We start from the raw sequence: 7,900 nt of genomic DNA, 5'->3' as shown, positions 1-7,900 counted from the left end.
CCCCCACAATTTATCTCCCCTCAAATTTCCCCCCCGCAATTTATTCCACCCCCGCAATTCCCCCCCCCGCAATTTCCCCCTGCAATTTATGCACTCACGCAATTTATACCCCCCAGCAATTCATAAACCCCAGCAATTTATATTCCACCCGCAATTTATATTTCCCCCTCAATTTCACCCCCCGCAATTTATAGCCCCCGCAATTTATACCCCCTGCAATTTATACCCCCGCAGTTTATACCTCCACAAAATATCCCCCACGCAAATTTCCACACCCCACAAAATTTCCCCCCCATATATTTCCTCACATCACAAAATTCCCCCCCCGGAAATTTTTACCCCTTCAAAATTTCCCCCCGTGCAAACTTTTTACCCCACAAAATTTTCCCCTGCAAACTTGCCCCCTGCAAATTATTTATCCCACAACATTTCCCCGTCCCGGAATTCTTCTGCCGCAAAATCTCCCTGGCAAATGTCCCCCACGCAATATTTACCCCTTGCAAATTTCCCAATGCAAATGTTTTTCTTCACCCCCAAATTCCACCCCCACCGCAAATTTTCTGCCCTGCAATTTTATCCACCACATAAACGTTTTTCCCTGCAATATTTTTCCCTCCTGGGAACCGTCACTCCCTTGTGCAGACACTCCCCCAACTAAATAATCCTTGTCTGCAGACCGCTATATTATATCCTCTGTTAACTGACCCCCATATAATACCTTCATGATGAAAAAACTCCCATTTAATTATCCCCTCTCTCCTGTTACAATTCAACCCATATTAATGCCCCCCTGTTAAAAGACAACCCATCTAAATACTCCCACCGAGGAACAGACTCACATCGAAATACCCCCTGGGAACAGACCCCCTTCTGAATACCCCCCAGGACCTGGCTCCCATCTCGATACCCCCCTGGGAACAGGCCCCCATCTAAATACACCCCAGGGAACAGGCTCCCATCTACAAAAATCCCAGGAACAGGCTTCCATCTAAATACCTCCCGGAAACAGACACCCAGCTAAATAAAACCAGTTAAAATACCCCCATCTAAATACCACCCGTGAATCGACTCCCATCTAAATACCCCCCGGGGAACAGTCACCCATCTGGATACCTCCCCCCCCACGGTAACAGATTCCCACCTAAATACTACCCCCAAGGAACAGACTCTCACCTGAATACCTTCACGCGCCCCCCCCCACGGTAACAGAGTTCCATTTAAATATTCCCCCCCCCCAGGAACAGACTCCCATCTAATTACCAACTGGGAGCAGACTCCCATCTAAATACGCACCCCCCCCCGGAACAGGCTCCCATTTAATTACCCCCCGGGAACAGGCTTCCATCTAAATACCACTGGGAGCAGACTACCATGTAATTACCCACCCCCCACCACCCCGCGAATAGGCTCCCAACTAAATACACACCGGGAACAGTCTCCCATGTAGTACCACCCGCCCCCAACCCGCCCGGTAATAGACTCCCAGCTAAATACTCCCCCCCCCCCTCAGGTACAGCCTGCCATCTAAATACCCCCTGGGAGCAGACTCTGATGTAATTACCCGCCCCCCCGGAACAACTCCCACCTAAACACCGCCCCCCGGGGACAGACTCCCATCTAAATACCCTGGGAAAAGACTCCCAGCTAATTACACACTGTTAAAAGACCCCCACCTAAATACCCACCATGAACATACTCCCATTTAAATACCCTCCAGGAACAGAATCCCATCTAAATACCCCCTTGGAACAGTCTCATATCTAAATATCCCCCCGGCCCGGGAACAGGCTCCCATCTAATTACCCACCCGGGAACAGGCTCTCACCTAAATACCCCACCGTGAACATACACCCATCTAAATATCCCCCCTCCTGTTAAAAGACAACCCATCTAAATACTCCCCCCCCCAGGAACAGACTCCCATCTAAATACCCTCTGGGAGCAGACTCCCATCGAAATACCTCGCCCAGGGAACAGGCTCCCATCTAAATACCCTCTGTTAATAGACCCCCATCTAAATATCCACAGTGAACTGACTCCCATCAAATACCCCAGGAACAGACCCCAATCTAAATACCCCCACCCCCCGGCACAGATTCCCATCTAAATTCCCCCCGGGAACAGGTTCCCATCTAAATACCCCCTGTTAAAATTCCCCCCATCCAAATAACCCCTGTTAAAAGACCCCCCTCTAAATACCTCCCATGAACAGACACCCATCTAATACACCCCTGGGGAACAGGCTCCCATATAAATACGCCGTGGGAGGAACTCCCATCTAATTGCCCCCTGGGAGCAGTGTCCCTTCTAAATACCCCCCCCCCAGGAACAGACTCCCGTCTATATACCACCCCACGTTAAAACACAACCCATCTAATTACTCCCCGCCACCCCCCTCCCCCCCCCCCCGCAGTAGAGACTCCCATCTAAATACCCCCTGGGAGCATATTCCCATCTAAATACCTCCCCGGGAAAAAAACTCACAGCTAAATACCCCCTGTTAAAAGACCCCCATCCAAAAAACTCCACCCCCCAGGAATAGGCGCCCACCTAAATACCCCCTGTTAAAATACCCCCATCTAAATACCCCCAGTGAACTGACTCCCATCTAAATTCCCCCCGAGAGCAGACTCCCATCTAAATACCCACCTGAGAACAGACTCCCGTCTAAATACCCACTTGTTAAAAGATCCCAATCTAAATACACCTCGGAAACATGTTCCCAGCTAAATCTCCACTGTTAAAAGACACCCCCATCTAAATACTCCCTGGGAACAGGCCCACATCTAAATACCCCCCGGAACAGACTCCCAGCTGAATACCGCCTGTTGAAAGACCCCCGTCTACCACCCCCCCCCCCCACCCCACCCAGGAACAGGCTCCCATCTAAATAACCCACTGGGAACAAACTCCCAGCTAAATACCCCCTGTTCAAAGACCCCCATCCAAATAACGCACACCCCTTAGGAACAGCCTCCCATCTAAATACCCCCTGTTAAAATACTCCCATCTAAATACCCCCAGTGAATTGAGTCCCATCCAAATTCCCCCCGGGAGCAACTCCCATCTAAATACCCCCCTATTAAAAGACCCCCATCCAAATATCCCCCGGGAACAGGGTCCCATCTAAATACACACCCCACCCCCGGGAACAGACCCCCATCTGATACCCCCTGCTAACTGACCCCAATCTAATTTTCCCCCTGCCCTCCCACTATAAAAACTCCCCCTTTCTAAATACCTTTCCTGTCCTGTAAATACCTCCCCTCTACTAATTTCCACCCTGCATCATCTCCCCCGTGATCAGGCACCCCCCGCCAGCCTCCCTGTGTAACTCCCATCCCAGTCAACACTCCCCCGTCCGCCCCCCGTGTATTACCAACGTCCATCGTTTTCCTGGGTTTGGCTCCGTCTTCCGACAGTCTTTAATTCACTTTAATTCCTGGTCTGGATCAGCCACTGGAATTCCATCAACGGGTTCCCAGGGCCCTGGCACATTTAACTTGTGTCTAGCCAACAGCAGGGTCGGGCAAAGAGCAATGACGCCGTCCCCCACCCCCCAGAGTCTAACAGGATTCTGAGCATTTAATGCACAGTAGGATCCCAGCACAGCCACATCCCTCTCTGTGGAAAGGCGTTTCACCTCTTCTCCCCATCAGCTTCAGGGAATCAAACAGAGGGAGACACACACACACAGACACACAGTGACTGGCACAGGGACGGGAGGAGGTCATTCAACTCTTTGATCCTGTCCCATCCATGTTAGATCATGGCTGACTTGTCCCTTCCTCCATTGAGCCACAAGGAGACAGGCAGAGACAGTCGGGGAGCAGATACACAGAGAGGCAAAGAAACACTGGGCTGGACTTGGACTTATTGCCAATGGTGCAAACCAGGGTGGAGGGCAGGAGGGTCGTTGTGAATCGGCTGCCCGTTCAGCATCTCTCCCCTGTTTTTACATCAATGGGAGCAAAACTGGGGAGAGATGGAAAGCAGGATCCCGGTTCACAATCACCCTGTACAACACCAAGGCAGCGAGTTCAAATCCACCCCCAGACAGAGGGGCCGAGACACAGAAAACAAATCCCGGGATTAGGACAGAACAAAGAGAGAGACCAATAAATGGAAAGGGAAATGGTGAATGACATGCAGGGAGTCCGAAACCAGTGAGAGAGAAACTGACAAGAGAGTTCAGAAATACCGAGAAGAGCAGAGACAGAGACAGAGAGAGGGAGAGAAATGGAGACATACACAGAGAGATGTAGATATGGAGAAAGATTCCAGACAAAGCGAGAGATGCAGCGACAGAAAGACGTGGAGGAGCAGTGATACAAAGTAAGATGTGTTTACAGAATAGAGAGGGGTGTCCCGGGAAAGGGGGCAGGGGAAATGCAGAGATAACCTTGCAGGAAAGGAAGAGCAGAGATGGAAAGATTCGGGGATTTGGACGAGAGTGAGAGAAGAAATGGATGTAGTGTTTGGAGTAGGTTATAGAGATAGGGAGGGCTTTAGGGGGCTGGAGGATCTTACAGAAATTGGTAGGATTGTAGGGGCTTCAGGAAGTTGCAGAGATATGGAGAGTGTCGGGGTTGGAAGAGTTTTCAGAGATATAGAGAGTTGTAGGATCTTGAGGGAATTCCAGAGCTCAGGGTCTCAGCAACTTACAGAGATAGGGAGTGTTTCAGGGTTGGAGGAGATTACAGACATAGGGACAGCTGTGGAAGTGGACGAGAATACAGAGATAGGGAGGGTTATAGTAGTGGAGGAGATTACATACATAGGGAGGGTTGTAGGAGCGAAGGAGTTTACAGAGATACGAAGGGCAGTAGCGCAGGTTTTGATTAAAGATTTCTCAGATATGAAAGGAATTAATAAGAATTGTGTGGACATTAGCCTTTTTCCTGCTGTTGTTGGATTCAAGGGCAGACCTTTGCAGTCGAAGGCAGGCCATTGATGATGGAAGATAGGAAACAGTGCATCACATTGAGAATATTGCTTGTGTGGAACTCTCTCCCATGAAAATAAAAATCAGGAAATACTGGAGCTTAATGAATAACTTTAAACCTGCGGTGGATAGATTTTTTTTTTCTCGCCAAGTGGATTGAGGAATATGAACTCTAAGGTTGGTTATGGAGTACAGATTCAGATCTGCTATGATGTCACTGAATGGCAGTTCAAACTTGAGGGCTCAATTGCCTCCAGCTAATTATTTGTATACCAACAGTAGGAACACTAAACTGAGCAGATTATATCCCGTTATTTTGTGCAAGGAATGATGAACAATCATTTTTTTGGATGTACTTGCAGCCTCACTGTAGATTTTTCTGCGACCTACGATTATCAAATTAACGCCAACATCCTCTCCTCCTTATGTCCCCTCATTCTCTTCTCCGCAACATCTTTTCCACAAGAAGTCAGTTCCTACTGCCACAGAACTCACACTGGATTGTGTGTGTGTGTGTGTGGGGTGGGGGGGGGAGGTTGCGTGCGTGTGTATTTATGTGTGTGTGTGTATATGTATGTGAGTGTTTGTGTGTGTGAATGTGCGTGTGCTTTGATTTTATACTTTAATGGGCTGTGGGCGTGGCTAGCTAGGGCAGCAATTATTGCTCGTGTCGAATTTTTCGTGAGAATGACATGGTGAGTTTTAGTTAGTATGTGTGTGTGTGTGTGAGTGTGTGTGCGTTTGAGATGGTGTTTATGAATGTGACTGCACTTTTGTACTTGTGCGTATGTCACATTGAGCGGAGTTTGGGGTAAATGTGTTCAACCATGTGGCTCCTAAAAATTTTATTAGTTTAAAAACTTTCAGTTTTCTTTCATTCATTGGGAATGGTTAGTTTTTTAATCAGGTCCATTTGAAGTTCATTTGTTTTTTTTTTGTCTTTGCCTCTTACAAAGATGGCGGCCGCTGACGGACAACAGGACAGGCCACGGCCGTTATTCTTGGCAAAGAGAATCCGGGAAGAGACAGGAATGCGCCAAAATTCTCCGGCTTCTCCAACAGCGTCGGGAGGAATTTGTGGCTTTCTAGCTGCAGCAAACAGTTTGTTTTATTTGTTTAAAATAGTTATGAAAGAAAATATGTTACGTTTCTTTCTGGCAATTCCTTGGATTCCCTCATCCAAGTGGCCCAGTCTTCACCTGAGAAAAAAAAGACAGAGCTTGGTGGCATGCTATTCTATCATGGAAGGCTGTACAACTGAGCCACATCCTGGAACTCACTCAATCGTAGCAACTGTGGGAGCTCCATTGCCAGTGGGAACAGCAGCTAGTTCAAGACAGAAGGGCGGGCATCATCTTCTCAAGGGACAATTAAGGATCAGCAATTAATGCTGGCGTTGCTAATGGGAAGCACATGCTGTGAATCAATCTATACAGAAAATATTTTGGAAACAGATTTATTCTTTCATAGAGTGGCAAATGACACTGCAGTATGTACTTATGATCTGTGAGTAAGTAAGTGTGGTTTATGAATGGGTTAATGTGCGATCTCAATCTAATAGTGACACTTAATGTGAGCGGGTAGGTGAATAATGTCCATATTCTCCATTGTCTCAGCTCATCTGTGGTGGAAACCATCAGCCATACCTTTATTATCTAAAACTTGATAAATCAAATACTCTCCTTACTGGCCTCCCTATTTCCACTCTCCATATAGTTCAGTACATCCAACTCCCTGCTGTCCCACCTCTTAACTCGGATGAGGTCCCGTTCACCCATCCCCCTCGTGTTTGCTGACCGACATTCGAACCTGGTCCAACTACATGATTTTTTAAAAAGAAATATTCATCCTTGTGTTCAGATCCTTCCATGACCTCATCCCCATCTCTGTCACCTCCTCAGGCTCCACACCTCTCCCTATGTCTGCATATCCTACACAAGCGCCAGCAATATTCCCCAACTGTTTCACCTCCTGCAACCCCTATTACAGTCGCTATTACTGAAACCTCTTCCAGCCCTGCAACCCGCCCTATCCCTGTATCCCCCTCCAGCCCTGAAACTCACCCTATCTTCGCAACCACCTCGAGCCAGTACAACGCCCCTTACCTCGATAAAATCCTCCAACCCTCCAGCCCGTCCAATCTCTCTAACTTCCTCAAGACCCTACAATCCTCCCTATCCCTTTAATATTTACAAACCCTACAACTGTCCCCATCTCTGTTTCCTAATCGAGCCCATCACCCCGCCTATCTAGAGAGAGAGAGAGGAAGAGAGAGAGAGAGAGAGAGAGATCTGCCGTTACCATGGCCACCAGGTAGCGAGTTGTGCAGGTGGAGAGGCCGTATTTTCCCCGAGCCGAGATCACAATCGCCACTAAATTAACTGGAAGAGAGACAAGCGAATAATGACTGAAAATTAATGATGAACATTTTACAGACAGTAAGGGCAGGATTTTATCACCTCAGATAGGTGAGTTGCTGGCGTGTTGGAGGTTAAAATTTTAAAAATCTCAACTCCGAGCACAATCCACCTCTGACCCGTCCATTTCTGGTTTTAATGAAGCTGTGACAGGGGACGGGCAGACCCACGTTCCAAGGAGGCAGGGTGGCAATTGGAATACTTTACTGATGCTGGAAATTTCTGATTTTATGTGTTTGACAGGTTTAACTCTGGCCAGCCCGCTTTCCCTGCTATCAGAGGGAACATTTGCATGTGGAGCCCCATGTGCAAGGAAAGCCGGGTTTGGCCATTCTAACCGACCCCCACCAGAACTGGACCCTGAACGGCAAGATTAGACCCGCCCTTCCAGGATCAGAATTCCCTCCAGGATTGGAACCCTCTCTCTTGATCAGACCATACTTCGTCTCTTGGATAACATAATCTCCAGGACCCATCCTTCCCTGGCCTGAGATCACACTTCAGGATAGGAGTCCCCTCCCCTGCTTTCAGGATTGGC

Source organism: Heterodontus francisci, chromosome 21 (assembly GCF_036365525.1).
Source record: "Heterodontus francisci isolate sHetFra1 chromosome 21, sHetFra1.hap1, whole genome shotgun sequence".
NCBI classification, from domain to species: Eukaryota; Metazoa; Chordata; class Chondrichthyes; order Heterodontiformes; family Heterodontidae; genus Heterodontus; species Heterodontus francisci.
Note: the sequence above shows the minus strand (reverse complement) of the source record.